We start from the raw sequence: 20,517 nt of genomic DNA on the forward strand, positions 1-20,517 counted from the left end.
TGGGATAATTTACCAGTGCCGAACAACCTACTTTTTGCCTATTTAGAAAAGGCGGAGCTAACAATCATAGATCATCGTAATTGTTTTGATCAATTAATGATATTTAACGGCTATAATATTTGTTAGAAATGACTTATGGTTTGGGAGTCAGCACTCAGTTTAAAATGCCTAGCCTCCCTTTTCTGATGATTGCAAAAAATAATTAATAAAAAACTAAAAGAGTTTACAATCCTTAAAAATCAAAGATACTTTTTGGAATTATCTATCTCAGTATTTGCGTATTTCCAATTTGGATATTCAAATTTTTTTCAAATCCAAACTTGAATTTTCACTCTACCATTTTTCTCGTAAACAAAAAGATAAGGCCATTAGGCAATTTGGATAATACCAAGTTTTTGTTATCCATGTTCTTGAAATACCACTAGTACAACCCCTAATAGCTTGGTAGAATTTGATAAGAAAGAGATTTCTAATTGATCCTAACTTGTTTTAAATATGGATATGCATGCCTGAAACGTGTTGACGATGCAAATGAGCTAATGATCCAAAAATTTCAAGGAGTACAAAAAATTAAATTCTCGAGATAACGTGCAGTGGGATATTTACATGAGCCAAACAACCTTGTTTTTTATTATTTAAAAAAAGCGGACCAAACAATCACAGATCATCGTTAATGTTTTGATTGATTAATTATGTGTAATGGCTATAATTTTTGTTTGAAATGACTTATGGTTTTGGAGTCAATACTCAATTAAAAATGCCTCGCCTCCCCTTTCCGATGATTGCAAAACTTAATATATAAAAAACTAAGAGAGTTTTCCAATCCTTAAAAATCACACATACTTTTTGGAATTATCTCTCTCAGCAATTGTGCATTTCCAATTTGGATGTTCAATTTTTTTTCAAAATCCCAACTTGAGTTTTCACTCTCCAATTTTTTTCGTAAATAAAAAGATAAGGCAAATAGATAAAATATAATAAAAATTTTAGAGCTTATGTATGCAAAATATTGAAAACTTTAATAAATGTAAGTAAAGGAAATTATTTCACTCACTAAAAATGAACACGAAAGGTTTGTTATTCATGTTTGGGAAATTCCACTAGTACAACCCCTAATAGCTTTGTGGAATTTTAAAAGAAAGAGATTTCTAATTGATCCTAACATATTTTAAATATGGATATGCACGCCGAAAACATGTTGAAGATGCAAATGACCTAATGATCTAAAAATTTCAAGGAATAGAAAAAATTAAATTCTCAAGTTAATGCGCAGTGGGATATTTACCAGAGCCAAACAACCAAGTTTTTGCCTATTTTCTAATGGCGGACCTAACAATCATAGATCACTGTAAATGTTTTGATCGATTAAAGATGTGTAACGGCTATAATTTTTGTTAGAAATGTATTGTGGTTTGGGAGTAAACACTCAGTTCAAAATGCCTCGCCCCCCCTTTTCCGATAATTGCAAAACCTAATATATTAAAAACTTAAAGAGTTTAAAATCCTCAAAAATCATAAATAATTTTTGGGAATGTCTCTCTCATAATTTGTGCATTTCCATTTTTGGATGTTCAATTTTTTTTCAAATCCAAACTTGAATTTTCACGCTCCCATTTTTCTCGTAAAAAAAAAAGATAAGGCAAATAGATCACAACAAAATAAAAATTTTAGAGTTTAAGTATGCAAAAAAATGAAAAAAAAAAATAAATGTAAGTGAAGAAAATTATTTCACACACAAAAAATGAACACCAAAGTTTGTTATCCATGTTTGGGAAATTCCACTAGTACAACCACTCATAGCTTGGTCGAATTTTATAAGAAAGTGATTTCTAATTGATCCTAACATTTTTTAAATACGGATATGCATGCCTGAAATATGTTGAAAATTCAAATGAAATAATAATCCAAAAATTTCAAGGAGTAGAAAAAATTAAATTCTAAAGTTAAAGTGCGGTGGGATATTTATCGGAGCCAAACAAACCAGTTTTTGCCTATTTACAAAAAGCGGTACTAACAATCATAGATCAACGTAAATGTGTTGATCGATTATTGATGTGTAACGGCTATAAATTATGTTAGAAATGACTTATGGTTTGGGAGTCAACACAGTTAAAAATGCCTCGAACCCCCCCCCCCCCCCCCCCCCCCCCCCCCCCCGCCCCCCCCCTTTTTCAGATGATTGCAAAACCTAAATTAAAAAAACTAAAGGAGTTTACAATCCTTAAAAACCACAAAGTTAAAAATCTCTCAACATTTTTCCATTTCCGTATTGGATGTTCATTTTTTTTTTCAAATCTAAAATTGAGTTTTCACTCTCCCATTTTTCTCGTAAACAAAAAGATAAGGCAAAAATATCACAATAAAATGAAAATTTTAAAGTTTATTTATGCAACAAAATGAAAACTTTAGTAAATGTAAGTTCAAGAAATTATTTGACTCACTAAAAAAGAGCACCAAACTTTTGTTATCCTGGTTATGGAAATTCCACTAGTACAACCCTTAATAGCTTGGTGGAATTTTATAAGATAGAGATTTCTAAAATATCCTAACATGTTTTAAATATGGATGCATGCCCAAAACATATTGAAGATCCAAATGAACTAATGCTCCAAAAATTTTTTAAGGAGTAGAAAAAATTAAATTCTCAAGTTAATGTGCGGTGGGATATTTTACTAGAGCCAAACAACCCAGTTTTTACCTATTTAGAAAAGGCGGATGTAACAATCATTAATCATCCTAGATGTTTTGATTGATTAATGATGTGTAACAACTATAATTTTTGTTAGAACTGACTTGTGGTTTGGGAGTCAACATTCAGTTAAAATTACCTCGCCCCCCCTTTTCCGATGATTGCAAAACCTAATACATAAAAAACTAAAAGATTTTACAATCCTAAAAATCACATATTCTTTTTGGAATTTTCTCTCACAGTGTTAGTGAATTTCCATTTTGGATGTTCAATTTTTTTTCAAGTCCAAACTTGAGTTTTCACTCTCCCATTTTTCTCGTAAATAAAAAGATAAAGCAAATAGATCGCAACAAAATGAAAATTTTAGAGTTTATGTATGCAAAAAATGGAAAAATATAATAAATGTAAGTGAACAAAATTATTTCATGCACTAAAAATGAACACCAAAGGTTTGTTATCCATGTTTGGGAAATTCCACTAGTACAACCCCTAATAGCTTGGTGGAATTTTATAAGAAAGAGATTTGTAATTGATCTCAACATGTTCCAAATATGGATATGTATGCCTGAAACATGTTCAAGATGCAAATGACCAAATGATCCAAAAATTTCGTGGAGTAGAAAAAATTAAATTCTCAAGTTAACGTGAGGTGGGATAATTACCAGTGCCAAACAACCCACTTTTTACCTATTTACAAAAAGTGGAGCTAACAATCATAGATCATCATAAATGTTTTCATCCATTAACGATGTGTAACGGCTATAATTTTTGTTAGAAATGACTCATGGTTTGGGACTCAACACTCAGTTAAAATACCTAGCCCCCACTTTTCCGATGATTGCAAAAAATAATTAATAAAAAACTAAAAGAGTTTATTTTCCTTAAAAATCATTGAAACTTTTTGGAATTATCTCTCTCAGCATTTGTGCATTTCCATTTTGGATATTGAATTTTTTTTCAAATCCAAACTTGAGATTTCACTCTCCCATTTTTCTCGTAAACAAAAAGATAATGCAAATAGATCACAAAAAATGAAAATTTTAATGTTTGTGTATGCAAAAAGTTGAAAACTATAATAAATGTAAGGGAAGAAAATTATTTCATGCACTAAAAATGAAAACCAAGGTTTTGTTATCCATCTTCTTGAAATTCCACTAGTACAACCCCAATAGCTTGGTACAATTTGATAAGAAAGAGATTTCTCATTGATACTAAAAAGTTGGAAATATGGATAAGCATGCCTGAAACATGGTGATGATGCAAATGAGCTAATGATCCTAAAATTTCAAGGAGTACAAAAAATTAAAATTTTGAGATAACATGGAGTGGGATATTTACAAGAGCCAAACAACGTTGTTTTTGCTTATTTACAAAAGGCGGACCAAACAATCACAGATCATCGTAAATGTTTTAATCAATTAATTATGTGTAATTGCTATAATTGTTGTTTGAAAGGACTTATGGTTTTGGAGTCAACACTCAGTTAAAAATGCCTCGCCCCCCTTTTTCGATGATTGCAAAACCTAATATATAAAAAACTAAGAGAGTTAAAATCCTTATAAATAACATATACTTTTTGGAATTATCTCTCTCAGCATTTGTGTATTTCCATTTTGGATGTTCGATTTTTTTTCAAAATCCAAACTTGAGTTTTCACTCTCCCATTTTTTTCTTTAACAAAAAGATATGGCAAATAGATCAAAACAAAATGAAAATTTTAGAGTTTATGTATGCAAAAAATTGAAAACTTTAATAAATGTAAGTGAAGGAAATTATTTCACTCACTAAAAATGAACACCAAAGGTTTGCTATGCATGTTTGGGTACTTCCACTTGTACAACAACCACTAATAGCTTGGTGGAATTTTAAAAGAAAGAGATTTCTAATTGATCCTAACATGTTTTAAATATGGATATGCATGCCCAAAACATGTTGAAGAGGCAAATGACCTAATGATCCAAAAATTTCAAGGAATTGAAAAAATTAAGTTCTCAAGTTAATGCGCGGAAGGATATTTGCCAGAACCAAACAACCAAGTTTTTGCCTATTTACTAAAGGCGGACCTAATAATCATAGATCACTGTAAATGTTTTGATCGATTAATGATGTGCAACGGCTATAATTTTTTTTAGAAATGACTTGTGGTTAGGGAGTCAACACTCAGTTAAAAATGCCTCGCCCCCCCTTTTTCGATGATTATAAAACCTAATATATTAAAAACTTAAAGATTTTACAATCCTTAAAAATCACTGATATTTTTTGGAATTATCTCTCTCAGCATTTGTGCATATCCATTTTGGATGTTCAATTTTTTTTCAAATCCAAACTTGAGTTTCACACACCCATTTTTCTCGTAAAAAAAAAGATAAGGCAAATAGATCTCAACAAAATGAAAATTTTAGAGTTAAAGTATGCAAAAAATTGAACAAAATAATAAATTTCAGTGAAGAAAATTATTTCACGCACTAAAAATGAGAACCAAAGTTTTGTTTTCCTTGTTAAGGAAATTTCACTAGTACAACCCCTAATAGCCTGGTGGAATTTTATAGGAAAGAGATTTGTAATTGACCGTAACATGTTTTAAATATGGATATGCATGCCCGAAACATATTGAAGATGCAAATGACCTAATGATCCAAAAATTTTGAGTAGAAAAAGTTAAATTCTCAAGTAAACGTGCGGTGGGATATTAACCAGAGACAAACAACCCTGTTTTTGCCTATTTAAAAAAGGCGGACCTAACAATCATTGATCATCCTAAATCTTTTGATCGATTAATGATGTGTAATGGCTATAATTTTTATTAGAAATGACTTGTGGTTTGGGAGTCAACATTCAGTTAAAAATGCCTTGCCCGCCCCCCCCCCCCCCCCCCTTTTCTGATGATTGCAAAACCTAATACATAAAAAACTAAAAGAGTTTACAATCCTTAAAAATCACATATACTTTTTGGAATTATCTCTCACAGTATTAGTGAATTTCCATTTTGGATGTTCAATTTTTTTTCAAGTCCAAACTTGAGTTTTCACTCTCCCATTTTTCTCGTAAACAAAAAGATAAGGCAAATAGATCACAACAAAATGAAAATTTTAGAGTTTATTTATGCTAAAAATGGAAAACTATAATAAATGTAAGTGAAGAAAATTATTTCCCGCACTAAAAATGAACACCAAAGCTTTGTTATCCATCTTTGGGAAATTTCACTAGTACAACCCCTACTACCTTCGTGGAATTTTATAAGAAAAAGATTTCTAATTGATCTTAACATGTTTTAAATATAGATATGCTTGCCTGAAACATGTTGAAAATGCAAATGACCTAATAATCCAAAAATTGTAGGGAGTAGAAAAAATTAAATTCTCAAGTTAACGTGCGGTGGGCTTATTACCCGTGCCAAACAATCCACTTTCTGCCTAAAAATCACAGATCATCGTAAATTTTTTCATCGATTAATGATGTGTAACGTCTATAATTTTTGTTAGAAATGACTTATGGTTTGGGAGTCAACACTCAGTTTAAAATGCCTCGCTTCCCCTTTTCCGATGATTGCAAAAAATAATTAATAAAAAACTAAAATAGTTTACTTTCCTAAAAATTAAAAAAACTTTTTGGAATTATCTCTCTCAGCAATTGCGCATTTCCAATTTGGATATTGTAATTTTTTTCAAATCCAAACTTGAGATTTCACTCATTCCATTTTTCTCATAAACAAAAAGATAAGGCAATTAGATCACAACAAAATGAAAATTTTAGAGTTTGTGTATGGAAAAAATTTAAATCTAGAATAAATGTAAGGGAAGAAAATTATTTCATGCACTAAAAATGAAAACCAAGGTTTTTTTATCGATGTTCTTGAAATACCACTAGTACAACCCCTAATAGCTTGGTAGAATTTGATAAGAAAGAAATTTCTAATTGATCCTAACATGTTTTAAATATGAATATGCATGCCTGAAACGTGTTGACGATGCAAATGAGTTAATGATCCAAAAATTTCAAGAAGTACAAAAAATTAAATTCTCAAGATAACGTGCAGTGGGATATTTACCAGAGCCAAACAACACTGTTTTTGCTTATTTACCAAAAGCGGACCAAGCAATCACAGATCATCGTAAATGTTTTGATCGATTAATTATGTGTAATGGCAATAATTTTTGTTTGAAATGACTTATGGTTTTGGAATTATCTCTCTCAGCATTTGTGCATTTCCATTTATGTATGCAAAAAATTGAAAACTTTAATAAATGTAAGTGAAGGAAATTATTCACTCACTAAAAATGAACACCGAAGGTTTGTTATGCATGTTTGGGAAATTCCACCAGTACAACCTCTAATAGCTTGGTGGAATTTTAAAAGAAAGAGATTTCTAATTGATCCTAACATGTTTTAAATATGGATATACATGCCCAAAACATGTTGAAGATGCAAATGACCTAATGATCCAAAAATTTCAAGGAGTAGAAAAAATTAAATACTCAAGTTAATGCGCATTGGGATATTTACCAAAGTCAAACAACCAAGTTTTTGCCTGTTTGCTAAAGGCGAACCTAACAATAATAGATGACTATAAATGTTTTGATTGATTAATGATGTGTAATGGCTATAATTTTTGTTCGAAATGACTTGTGGTTTGGGAGTCAACACTCAGTTAAAAATGCCTCGCCCCCCCTTTTTCGACGATTGTAAAACCTAATATATTAAAAAATTAAAGACTTTACAATCCTTAAAAATCACAGATATTTTTTGAAATTATCTCTCTCTTCATTTGTGCATTTTGATTTTCGATGTTCGGTTTTTTTTCAAATCCAAACTTGAGTTTTCACGCTCCCATTTTTCTCGTAAAAAAAAAGATAAGGCAAATAGATCACTACAAAATGAAAATTTTAGAGTTTAAGTATGCAAAAAATTGAAAACAATAATAAATGTAAGTGAAGAAAATAATTTCACGCACTAAAAATGAGCACCAAAGTTTTGTTTTCCTTGTTAAGGAAATTCCACTAGTACAACCCCTAATAGCTTGGTGGAATTTTATAAGAACAAGATTTCTAATTGATCTCAACATGTTTCAAATATGGATTTGCATGCCTGAAACATGTTCAAGATGCAAATGACATAATGATCAAAAAATTTCAAGGAGTAGAAAAAATTAAATTCTAAAGTTAAAGTGCGGTGGGATATTTACCGGAGCCAAATAAACCAATTTTTGCCTATTTACAAAAAGCGGTCCTAATAATCATAGATCAATGTAAATGTTTTGATCGATTATTTATGTGTAACGGCTATATATTTTGTTAGAAATGACTTATGGTTTGGGAGTCAACACTCAATTAAAAATGCCTCGCCCCCTTTTCAGATGATTGCAAAACTTAATATATAAAAAACTAAACGAGTTTACAATCCTTAAAAATATCAAATACTTTTTGGAATTATCTCTCTCAGCATTTATTCATTTCCATTTTGGATGTTCAATTTTTTTTGAAATCCAAAGTTTAGTTTTCACTCTCCCATTTTTCTCGTGAACAAAAAGATAAGGCATAAAGATCACAAAAAAATGAAAATTTTAGAGTTTACATATTCAAAAAATTGAAAACTTTTACAAATGTAAGTTCAGGAAATTATTTCACTCACTAAAAATGAACACCAAAGTTTTGTTATCCTTGTAACGGAAATTCCACTAGTACAACCCCTAATACCTTGGTGGAATTTTATAAGAAAGAGATTTCTAATTGATCCTAACATGTTTTAAATATGGATATGCATGCCCGAAACATATTGAAGATGCAAACAACCTATTGATCCAAAAATTTGGAGTAGAAAAAATTAAATTCTCAAGTTAACGTGTGGTGGGATATTTAACAGAGCCAAACAACCAAGTTTTTGCCTATTCACAAAAGGTAGACCTAAAAATCATTGATCATCATAAATGTTTTGATCGATTAATGATGTGTAATGACTATAATTTTTGTTAGAAATGACTTGTGTTTTTTGGAGTCAACACACACGTAAAAATGCCACCCCCCTCCCCCACCCCCATTTTCCGATGATGGCAAAACTTAATAAATAAAAAACTGAAAGAGTTTAAAATCCTTAAAAATCATAGATACTTTTTGGAATTATCACTCTCTGTATTTGTGCATTTCCTTTTTGGACGTTCAATTTTTTTTCAAATCCACACTTGTGTTTTCACTCTCCCATTTTTCTCTTAAACAAAAGATAAGGCAAATAGATCACAACAAAATGAAAATTTAAAAGTTTATGTATACAAAAAATTGAAAACTATAACAAATGTAAGTGAAGAAAATTATTTCACGCACTAAATGAATACCTAAGTTTAGTTGTCCATGTTTGGGAAATTCCACTAGTACAACCCCTAATAACTTGGAGGAATTTTATAAGAAAGTGATTTCTAATTGATCCTAACATGTTTTCAAAATGGCTATGCATGCCTGAAAAATGTTGAAGATGCAAATGACCTAATGATGCAAAATTTTCATGGTGAAGAAAAAATTAAATTCTCAAGTTAATGTGTGGTAGGATATTTACCAGAGCCAAACAGCCCACTTTTTGCCTATTTACAAAAAGCAGACCTATCAATCATAGATTTTTGTAAATGTTTTGATCGCTTAATGACATGTAACGGCAATAATTTTTGTTAGAAATGACTTGTGGTTTGGTAATCATCACTCAGTTACAAATACATCGCCCAACGTTTTTCGATGATCACAAAACCTAATATATAAAAAACTGAAAGAGTTTACAATCCTTAAAAATCACAGATACTTTTTGGAATTATCACTCTTAGTGTTTGTGCATTTCCATTTTGGATGTTTGATTTTTTTTCAAATCCAAACTTGAGTTTTCACTCTCCCATTTTTCTCTTAAAAAAAAGCTAAGGCAAATAGATCACAACGGAATGAAAATTTAAAAGTTTATACATGCAAAAAACTGAAACATCATAAATGTAAGTGAAGAAAATTATTTCACGCACTAAAAATGAACACCAAAGTTTTGTTATCCATGTTTGGGAAATTCCATTAGCACAACTCCTAATAGCTTGGTGCAATTTTATAAGAAAGAGATTTCTAATTGATCCTAATGTGTTTTAAATATGGATATGCTTGCCTGAATCATGCTGAAGATGCAAATGACCTAATGATCCAAAAATTTCAATGAGTAGAAAAAATTAAATTCTCAAGTTAAAGTGCAATGGGATATTTACTAGAGCCAAACAGCCCACTTTTTGCCTATTTACAAAAAAGCGAACCTAACAATCATAGATCATAGTAAATGTTTTGATTGATTAATAATGTGTAACGGCTATAATTTTTGTTAGAAATTACTTATGATTTGGGAGTAAACACTCAATTAAAAATGCCTCGCCCCCCATTTTCCAATAATTGCAAAACCTAATATATTAAAAACTAAAAGAGTTTACAATCCTTAAAAATCACAGATAATTTTTGGAATTCTCACTCTCAGCATTTGTGAATTTCCATTTTGGATGTTCAATTTTTTTTCAAATCCAAACATGCGTGTTCACTTTCCCGTTTTTCTCGTAAACAAAATGATAAGGCAAACAAATCAATACAAAATGAAAATTTTAGAGTTTATGTATGAAAAAAATTGAAAACTATAAACAATGTAATTGAACAAAATTATTTCATGTACTTAAAATGAAAACGAAAGTTTTGTTGTACATGTTTGGGAAATTTCACTAATACAACCCCTAATATCTTGGTGGAATTTTATAAGAAAGAGATTTCTAATTGATCCTAACTTGTTTTAAATATGGATATGCATGCCTGAAACATGTAGAAGATGCTAATGTCCTAATCATCCAAAAATTTCAACGAGTAGAAAAAATTAAATTCTCAAGTGAACGTGTGGTGGGATATTTACCAGAGCCAAACAACTCAGTTTTTGCAGCTTTACAAAAAGGCAGACGTAACAATCATAGATCATCATAAATGTTTTTATCGATTAATGATGTGTAACGGATATAATTTTTGTTAGAAATCACTAGTGGTTTGGGAGTCAACACTTAGTTAAAAATGCCTTGCCCCCGTTTTTCGATGATTACAAAACTTAATATATAAAAAACTGAAAAATTTTGCAATCCTTAAAAATCACAGATACTTTTTGGAATTATCACTCTCAGTATTTGTGCACTTCCATTTTTTATATTCAATTTTTTTTCAAATCCAAACTTGAGTTTTCACCCTCCCAGTTTTCTCTTAAACAAAAAAATAAGGCAAATAGATCAAAACAAAATGAAAATTTAAAATTTTATGTATGCAAAAATTGAAAACTATCATAAATGTAAGTGAAGAAAATTATTTCACGCACTAAAAATGAACGCCAAAGTTTTGTTATCCATGTTTGGGAAATTCCACTAGTACATCCCATAATTGCTTGGAGGAATTTTATATGGAAGTGATTTCTAAATGATCCCAACATGTTTTAAATATGGTTATGCATGCCTAAAACATGTTGAAGATGCAAATGAATTAATGATCCAAAAATTTCAAAAGTAGAAAAAATTAAATTCTCAAGTTAACGTGGGGTGGGATATTTACCAGAGCCAAACAGCCCACTTTTTGCCTATTTACAAAAAGCGGTCCTAACAATCATAAATCATTGTAAATGTTTTGATGATTAGTGATGTGTAACGGCTATAATTTTTGTTTGAAATGACTTGTGGTTTGGTAGGCAACACTCAGTTCAAAAATACCACGCCCCCCATTTTTCGATGATCGCAAAACCTAATATATAAAAAACCGAAAGAGTTTACAATCCTTAAAAATCACAGATATATTTTGGAATTATCACTCTCAGGATTTGTGCATTTCCATTTTGGATGTTCAATTTTTTTCAAATTCATACTTTAGTTTTCACTCTCCCATTTTTTTCTTAAACAAAACGATAAGGCAAATAGATAACAGCAAAATCAAAATTTAAAAGTTTATGTAAGCATAAAATTGAAAACTATAATAAATGTAAGTGAAGAAAATTATTTCACGCACTAAAAATGAACACCAAAGGTTTGTTATCCATGCTTGGAAAATTCCACTAGTATAACCCCTAATAGCTTGGCGGAATTTTATAAGAAAGAGATTTCTAATTGATCCTAACATGTTTAAAATATGGATATGCATGCCTGAATCATGTTGAAGATTGAAATGACCTTAGGATCCAAAAAATTCAAGAAGTAGAAAAAATTAAGTTCTGATGTAACGTGCGGTGGGATAACTAGTGCCAAACAACCATTTTTTAGCCTATTTACAAAAAGCGGACCTAACAATCATAGACCATCGTAAATGTTTTGCTCGATTAATTTTGTGTAACGGCTATAATTTTTGTTAGAAATGACTTATGGTTTGGGAGTAAACACTTAGTTAAAAATGCCTCTCCCCCTGTTTTTCGATGATTGCAAAACCTTATATATAAAAAACTGAAAGAGGTTACAATCCTTAAAAATTACAGATACTTCTTGGAATTAAAACTCTAGGAATTTTTCATTTGCATTTTTTATGTTCAATTTTTTTTCAAATCCAAACTTCATTTTTCACTCTCCCATTTTTTTCTTTTAAAATAAAAGATAAGGCAAATAGAATACAACATAATGAAAATTTAAAAGTTTATGTATGCAAAAAATTGAAAACTATAATAAATGTAAGTGAAGAAAATTATTTCACGCACTAAAAATAAACACCAAAGTTTTATTACTCTCAGTATTTGTGCATTTCCATTTTGGATGTTTAATTTTTTTTCAAATCCAAATTTGAGCTTTCACTCGCCCATTTTTCTCATAAAAAAAAAAGATAAGGCAAATAGATCACAAAAAAATGAAGAATTTAGAGTTTAAGTATGCAAAAAATTGAAAACAATAATAAATGTAAGTGAAGAAAATTATTTCACGCACTAAAAATTAACACCAAAGTTTTGTTATCCATGTTTGGGAAATTTATCTAGTTCAACCCCTTATAGCTTGGTAAACTTTTATGAGAAAGAGATTTCTAATTGATCCTAACATGTTTTAAATATGGATATGCATGCCTGAAACATGTAGAAGGTTCAAATGACCTAATGATCCAAAAATTTCAAGAAGAAGAAAATATTAAATTCTCAAGGTAATGTGTGGTGGGATATTTGCCAGTGCCAAACAACCCACTTTTTGTCTATTTAGAAAAAGCGGACCTAACATTCATAGATCATCGTAAATTTTTTTATTGATTAATGATGTATAAGGGCTATAATGTTTCTTTAGAAATGACTTATAGTTTGGGAGATAATATTCAATTAAAAGTGCCTGGACCTCCTTTTCCGAAGATTGCAAAACCTAACATATAAAAAACTAATAGAGTTTACAATCCTTAAAAATGACAGATACTTTTTTGAATTATCTCTGTCAGCATTTGCGCATATCCATTTTGGAAATCCAATTTTTTTTCAAATCCAAACTTGAGTTTTTACTCTTCCATTTTTTTCATAAACAAAAAGATAAGGTAAATAGATCACAAAAAAAAGAAAATTTTAGAGTTTATGTATGCAAAAAATTTAAAACTATAATAAATTTAAGGGAAGAAAATAATTTCATGCACTAAAAATTACCACCGAAGTTTTTTTATCCATGTTTGGGAAATTCCACTAGTACAACACCAAATAGCTTGGTGGAATTTTATAAGAAAGAGATTTCTAATTGATCCTAACATATTTCAAATATGGATGAGCATGCCTGTAACATGTTGACGATGCAAATGAGCTAATGATCCAAAAATTTCAAGCTGTAGAAAAAATTAAATTCTCGATTTATCATGCGGTGGGATATTTAATAGAGCCAAACAATCCAATTTTTGCCTACTTACAAAAGTGGACCTAACAGTCACAGATCATCGTAAATGTTTTCATCGATTAATGATGTGTAATGGCTACAATTTTTGTTTGAAATGACTTATGGTTTGGGAGTCAACACTTAGTTTAAAATGCCTCCCCCCCCCCCCCCTTTTCCGATGTTTGCAAAATCTAATATATCAAAAACTAAAAGAGTTTACAATCCTTAAAAATCACATATACTTTTTGGAATTATCTCTCTTAGTATTTGTGCATTTCCATTTCGGATGTTCAATTTTTTTTCAAATCCAAACTTGAGTTTTCACACTCCCATTTTTCTCGTAAGCAAAAAGATAAGGAAAACATATCAAAACGAAATGAAAATTTTAGAGTTTAAGTATGCAAAAAATTGAGAACTATAATAAATGTAAGTGAAAAAAATTATTTCACGTACTAAAAATGAACACCAAAGTTTTGTTATCCATGTTTGGGAAATTCCAGTAGTTCAACCCCTTGTAGCTTGGTAGAATTTTATGAGAAAGAGATTTCTAATTGATCTTAACATGTTTTAAATACGGATATGGATGCCTGAAACATGTAGGAGATTCAAATGGCCTAATGATCCAAAAATTTCAAGAAGTAGAAAAAATTAATTTCTCAAGTTAACATGCGGTGGGATATTTACCAGTGCCAAACAACCCACTTTTTGCCTATTTACAAAAACCAAACCTAACATTCATAGATCATCGCAAATGTTTTTATTGATTAATGAAGTGTAAGGGCAATGATGTTTTTTTTTATAAATGACTTATGGTTTTAGAGACAACACTTAGTTAAAAATAACATGCCCCCGCCCCCCCCCCCCCCCCCCCCCCCTCTTTTCTGATGATTGCAAAACCTTATATATAAAAAACTAGAACAGTTTACAATCCTTAAAAATCACAGATACTTTTTGGAATTATCTATCTCAACGTTTCCACATATACATTTTGGTTATCCAATTTTTTTTCAAATCCAAACTTGAGTTTTCACTCACCCATTTTTCTCGTAAACAAAAAGATAATGCAAATAGATCACAAAAAAATAAAAATTTTAGAGTTTATGTAAGCAAAAAATTGAAAACTATAATAAATGTAAGGTAAGAAAATTATTTCACGCACTAAAAATGACCACCGAAGTATTTTTATCCTTGTTTGGGAAATTGCACTAGTACAACCCCTACTAGCTTGGTGGAATTTTATAAGAAAGAGATTTCTAATTGATCCTAACTTGTTTTAAATATGGATAAGCATGCCTGAAACATGTTGATGATGCAAATTAGCAAATGATCCAAAAATTTCAAGGAGTTGAAAAAATTAAATTCTCAAGTTAACGTGCGGTGGGATATTTACCAGAGCCCAACAACCCAATTTTTGCCTATTTACAAAAGGCGGACCCATCAATCACAGATCATCATAAATGTTTTGATCGATTAATGATGTGTAACTGCTATAATTTTTGTCAGAACTGACTTGTGGTTAGGGAGTCAACACTCAATTAAAAATGTCTCGCCCCCCCCTTTTCCGATGATTGCAAAACCTAATATATAAAAAACTAAAAGAGTTTACTATCCTTAAAAATCATAGATACTTTTTGGAATTATTTCTTGCAGTATTAGTGCATTTCCATTTTGGATGTTCATTTTTTTCAAGTCCAAACTTTAGTTTTCACTCTCCCATTTTTCTCGTAAACAAAAAGATATCACAACAAAATGAAAATTTTAGAGTTTAAGTATACAAAAATGGGAAAACAATAATAAATGTAATTGAAGAAAATTATTTCACGCACTAAAAATGAACACCAAAGTTTTTTAATCCATGTTTGGGAAAATCCACTTGTACAACCACTAATAGCTTGGTGGAATTTTATAATAAAGAGATTTCGAATTGATCCTAACATGTTTTAAATATGGATATGCATGCCTGAAACATGATGAAGATACAAATGATCTAATGATCCAAAAATTTCATGGAGTAGAAAAAAATTAAATTCTCAAGTTAACGTGCAGTGGGATAATTACCAGTGCATAACAATCCACTTTTTGCCTATTTACAAAAAACGGTCCTAAACATCATAGATCATCGTAAATGTTTTGATCGATTAATGATGTGTAACGACTATAATCTTTTTTAGAACTGACTTATGGTTTGGGAGTCAACACTTAGTTGAAAATGCCTAGCCCCCCTTTTCAATAATTTCAAAAAATAATTAATAAAAAACTAAAAGAGTTTACAATCCTTAAAAATCACAGATACTTTTTTGGAATTCTCACTCTCAGCATTTGTGAATTTCCATATTGGATGTTCAATTTTTTTAAAATCCAAAGTTGAGTTTTCACTTTCCCACTTTTCTCGTAAAGAAAATGATAAGGCAAATTGAGCAATACAAAATGAAAATTTTAGAGTTTCTGTACAAAAAAAATTTAAAACCTTAAAAAAGGTAAGAGAAGAAAATTATTTCACGCACTTAAAATGAACACAAAAGTTTTGTAACACATGTTAGGGAAATTCCACTAATACAACCCCTACTAGCTTGGTGGAATTTTATAAGAAAGAGATTTTTAATTGATCCTAACATGTTTTAAATATGGATATGAATGCTTGAAACATGTTGAAGATGAAAATGGCTTAATGATCCAAAAATTTCAAGGAGTAGAAAAAATTAAATTCTCAAGTTAACGTGCGGTGGGATATTTACCAGAGCCAAACAAACCACTTTTTGCCTATCTACAAAAGGTGGACCTAACAATCATAGATCATCGTAAATGTTTTGATCAATTAATGATGTGTAACGGCTATAATTTTTGGTAGAAATGACTTATGATTTGGAAGTCAACACTCTATTAAAAATGCCCGGCCCCCCCTTTTTCGATGATTGAAAAACCTAATCATTAAAAAACATAAAAAATTTTCAATCCTTAAAAATCACAAAAACTTTTTAGTATTTCTCTCGCAGTATTAGTGCATTTCCATATTGGATGTTCAATTTTTTTTCGTGTCCAAACTTGAGTTTTCACTCTCCCATTTTTCTCGTAAACAAAAAGATGTGGCAAATAGGTCACAACAAAATGAAAATTTTAGAGTTTATGAATGTAAAAAATGGGAAAATACAATAAATGTAAGTGAAGAAAATTATTTCATGCACTAAAAATGAACACCAAAGTTTTGTTATCCGTGTTTGGGAAATTCCACAAGTACAACCCCTAAAAGCTTGGTGGAATTTTATAAGAAAGTGATTTCTAATTAATCCTAGCATGTTTTAAATATGGATATGCATGCCTGGAACATGTTGAAGATGCAAATGACCTAATGATCCAAAAGTGTCATGGAGTAGAAAAAATTGAATTCTCAAGTTAACGTGCGGTGGGATAATTACCAATGCCAAACAAACCACTTTTTGGCTATTTACAAAAAGCGGACCTAACAATCATAGATCATCGTAAATGTTTTGAACAATTATATATGTGTAACGGCTATAATTTTTGTTAGAAATGACTTATGGTTTGGAAGTCAACGATCTTTTAAAAATGCCTAGTTCCCCTTTTTTCGAAGATTGCAAAAAATAATTAATAAAAAACTAATTTAAAATCCTTAAAAATCACAGATACTCTATAGAATTTTCTCTCTCATCATTTGCGCATTTCCATTTTGGATATAAATTTTTTTTTCAAATCAAACTAGACTTTTCACACTCCCATTTTTCTTGTAAACAAAAAGATAAGGCAAATAGATCACAACAAAATGAAAATTTTAGAGTTTATGTTTGTAAAAATTTGAAAACTATAATAAATGTATGGGAAGAAAATTATTTCATGGACTAAAACTGAACACCAAAGTTTTGTTATCCATGTTCTAGAAATTCCATGAGTACAACCCCTAATAACTTGGTGGAATTTTATAAGAAAGAGATTTCTAATTGATCCTAAGATGTTGACGATGCAAATGAGCTAATGATCCAAAAATTTCAAGGAGTAAAAATAAATAAATCCTCGAGTTAACGTGCGATAGGATATTTACCAAAGCCAAACAACCCAATTTTTGCCTATTTACAAAATGCGGACCCAATAATCATAAATCATCGTAAATGTTTTGATCGATTAATGAAGTGTTATTGCTATAATTTCTGTTTGAAATGACTTATGGTTTGGAAGTCAACACTCAGTTAAAAATGCCAACCCCCCCTGATCCGATGATTGCAAAACCTAATATATAAAAAACTAAAAAATTTTACAATCCTTAAATATCACATATACTTTTTGAAATTATCTCTCTCAGTATTGTTTCATTTCAATTTTGGATGTCCAATTTTTTTTCAAATCCAAACTTGAGATTTCACTCTCCCATTTTTCTCTTAAACAAAAAGATAAGGCAAATAGATCACAACAAAATGAAAATTTTAGAGTTTAGGTATGCAAAAAATTGAAAACTATAATAAATGTAAGTGAAAAAAATTAATTCACAAATTAAAAATGAACACCAAAGTTTTGTTATCCATGTTTGGGAGATTCCACTAGTTCAACCCATTATAGCTTGGTAGAATTTTATGAGAAAAAGATTTCTAATTGATCCTAACATGTTTTAAATATGGATATGCATGTTGAAGATTCAAATGACCTAATGATCCAAAAATTTCAAGAAGTAGAAAAAATTGAATCCTGAAGTTTACGTGCGGTTGGATATACCAGTGCCAAACAACCCATTTTTTGCCTATTTACAAAAAGCAGACCTAACATCCATAGATCATCGTAAATGTTTTTATCCATTAATGATGTCTAAGGGCTATAACGGTTTTTAGAAATGACTTATGGTTTGGGAGTATACACTCAGTTAAAAATGCCAAGGCCCCTCTATTCTGATGATTGCAAAACGTAATATATAAAAAACTAAAAGAATTTACAATCCTTAAAAATCACAGATACTTTTTGGAATTATCTCTCTCTGCATTTGCGCATTTCCATTTTGGACATTCAATTTTTTTTCAAATCCAAACTTGAGTTTTCTCTCTCCCATTTTTCTCGTAAACAAAAAGATGAGGCAAATAGATCACAACCAAATGAAAATTTTAGAGTTTATGTATGCAAAAAATTGAAAACTAAAATAAATGTAAGGGAAGAAAATTATTTCACGCACTAAAAATGAACACCGAAGTTTTTTTATCCTTGTTTGGGAAATTCCACTACTACAACCCCTAATAGCTTGGTGGAATTTTATAAAAAAGAGATTTCTAATTTATCCTAACATGTTTTAAATTTGGATATGCGTGACTGAAACATGTTCAAGATGCAAATAACCTAATGATCCAAAAATTTCAAGGAGTAGAAAAAATTAAATTCTCAAGTTAACGTGCGGTGGGATATTTACCTGAGCCAAACAACCCACTTTTTGCCTATTCACAAAAAGCTGACCTAACAATCATAGATCATCGTAAATGTTTCGATCGATTAATGATGTGTAACGACTACAATTTTTGTTAGAAATGACTTATGGTTTGGGAGTCAACACTCTGTTAAAAATGCCTCGTCCCCCCTTTTCCGATGATAGCAAAACCTAATATTTAAAAAACTAAAAGAGTTTAGAATCCTTAAAAATCACAGATACTTTTTGGAATTCTCACTCTCATCATTTTTGAATTTTCATTTTGGCTGTTAAAGTTTTTTTCAAATCCAAACTTGAGTTTTCACTTTCCTATTTTTCTCGTAAACAAAATGATAAGGAAAATAGATCAATACAAAATGAAAATTTAAAACTTTATGTAAAAAAAAAATTGAAAACTATAAAAAATGTAAGTGAAGAAAATTATTTCACGCACTTAAAATGAACACCAAAGTTTTGTTATACATGTTAGGGAAATTCCACTAATACAACCCCTAATAGTTTTGTGGAATTTTTTAACAAAGAGATTTCTAATTGATCTTGACATGTTTTAAATATGGATAAGCAAGCCTGAAACATGTTGATGATGCAAATGACCAAATGATCCAAAAATTTCAACCCGAAGAAAAAGTTAAATTCTTGAGTTAACATGCGGTAGGATATTTACCAGTGCCAAACAACCCGATTTTTGCCTATTTACAAAAAGCGGACCTAATAATCACAGATCATCATAAATGTTTTGATCGATTAATGATGTGTAACGGCTATAATTTTTGTTTGAGATGACTTATGGTTTGGGAGTCAACACTTAATTAAAAATGCCTTGTCCCCCCTTTTTCGATGATTGCAAGACCTAATATATAAAAAAACTCAGAGAGTTTATAGTCCTTTAAAATCACAGATACTTTTTGGAATTCTCACTATCAAAATTTGTGAATTTCCATTTTGGATGTTCAATTTTTTTTCAAATCTAAACTTGAGTTTTTACTTTCCCATTTTTCTCGTAAACAAAATGATAAGGCAAATATATCAATACAAAAATAAAATTTTTGAGTTTATGTACAAAACAAAATTGTAAACTATAAAAAATGGAAGTGAAGAAAATTATTTCATGCACTTAAAATGAACAACAAAGTTTTGTTATACATGTTAGGGAAATTCCACTAATACAACCCCTAATAGCTTTGTGGAATTTTATAACAAAGATTTCTAATTGATCCTATTATGTTTTAAATATGGATAAGCACGCTTGAAACATGTTGATGATGCAAATGACCAAATGATTCAAAAATTTCAAGTAGAAGAAAAAATTAAATTCTTGAGTTAACTTGCTGTAGGATATTTACCAGAGCCAAACAACCCAGTTTTTGCCTATTTACAAAAAGTGGACCAAACAATCAAAGATCATCATAAATGTTTTGATCAATTAAAGTTGTGTAATGGCTATAATTTTTGGTTGAAATGACTTATGGTTTGGGAGCCTACACTCAGTTAAAAATTCCTCGTCCCCCCTATTCCGATGATTGCAAAACCTAATATATAAAAAACTAAAAGAGTTTACTGTCCATAAAAATCGCAGATACTTTT

The sequence above is a fragment of the Aristolochia californica genome, unplaced genomic scaffold (assembly GCF_029961685.1).
Source record: "Aristolochia californica isolate CCGP_79_NKW_82.1479 unplaced genomic scaffold, dmAriCali1.0.hap1 SCAF_2, whole genome shotgun sequence".
Classification (NCBI taxonomy): Eukaryota; Viridiplantae; Streptophyta; class Magnoliopsida; order Piperales; family Aristolochiaceae; genus Aristolochia; species Aristolochia californica.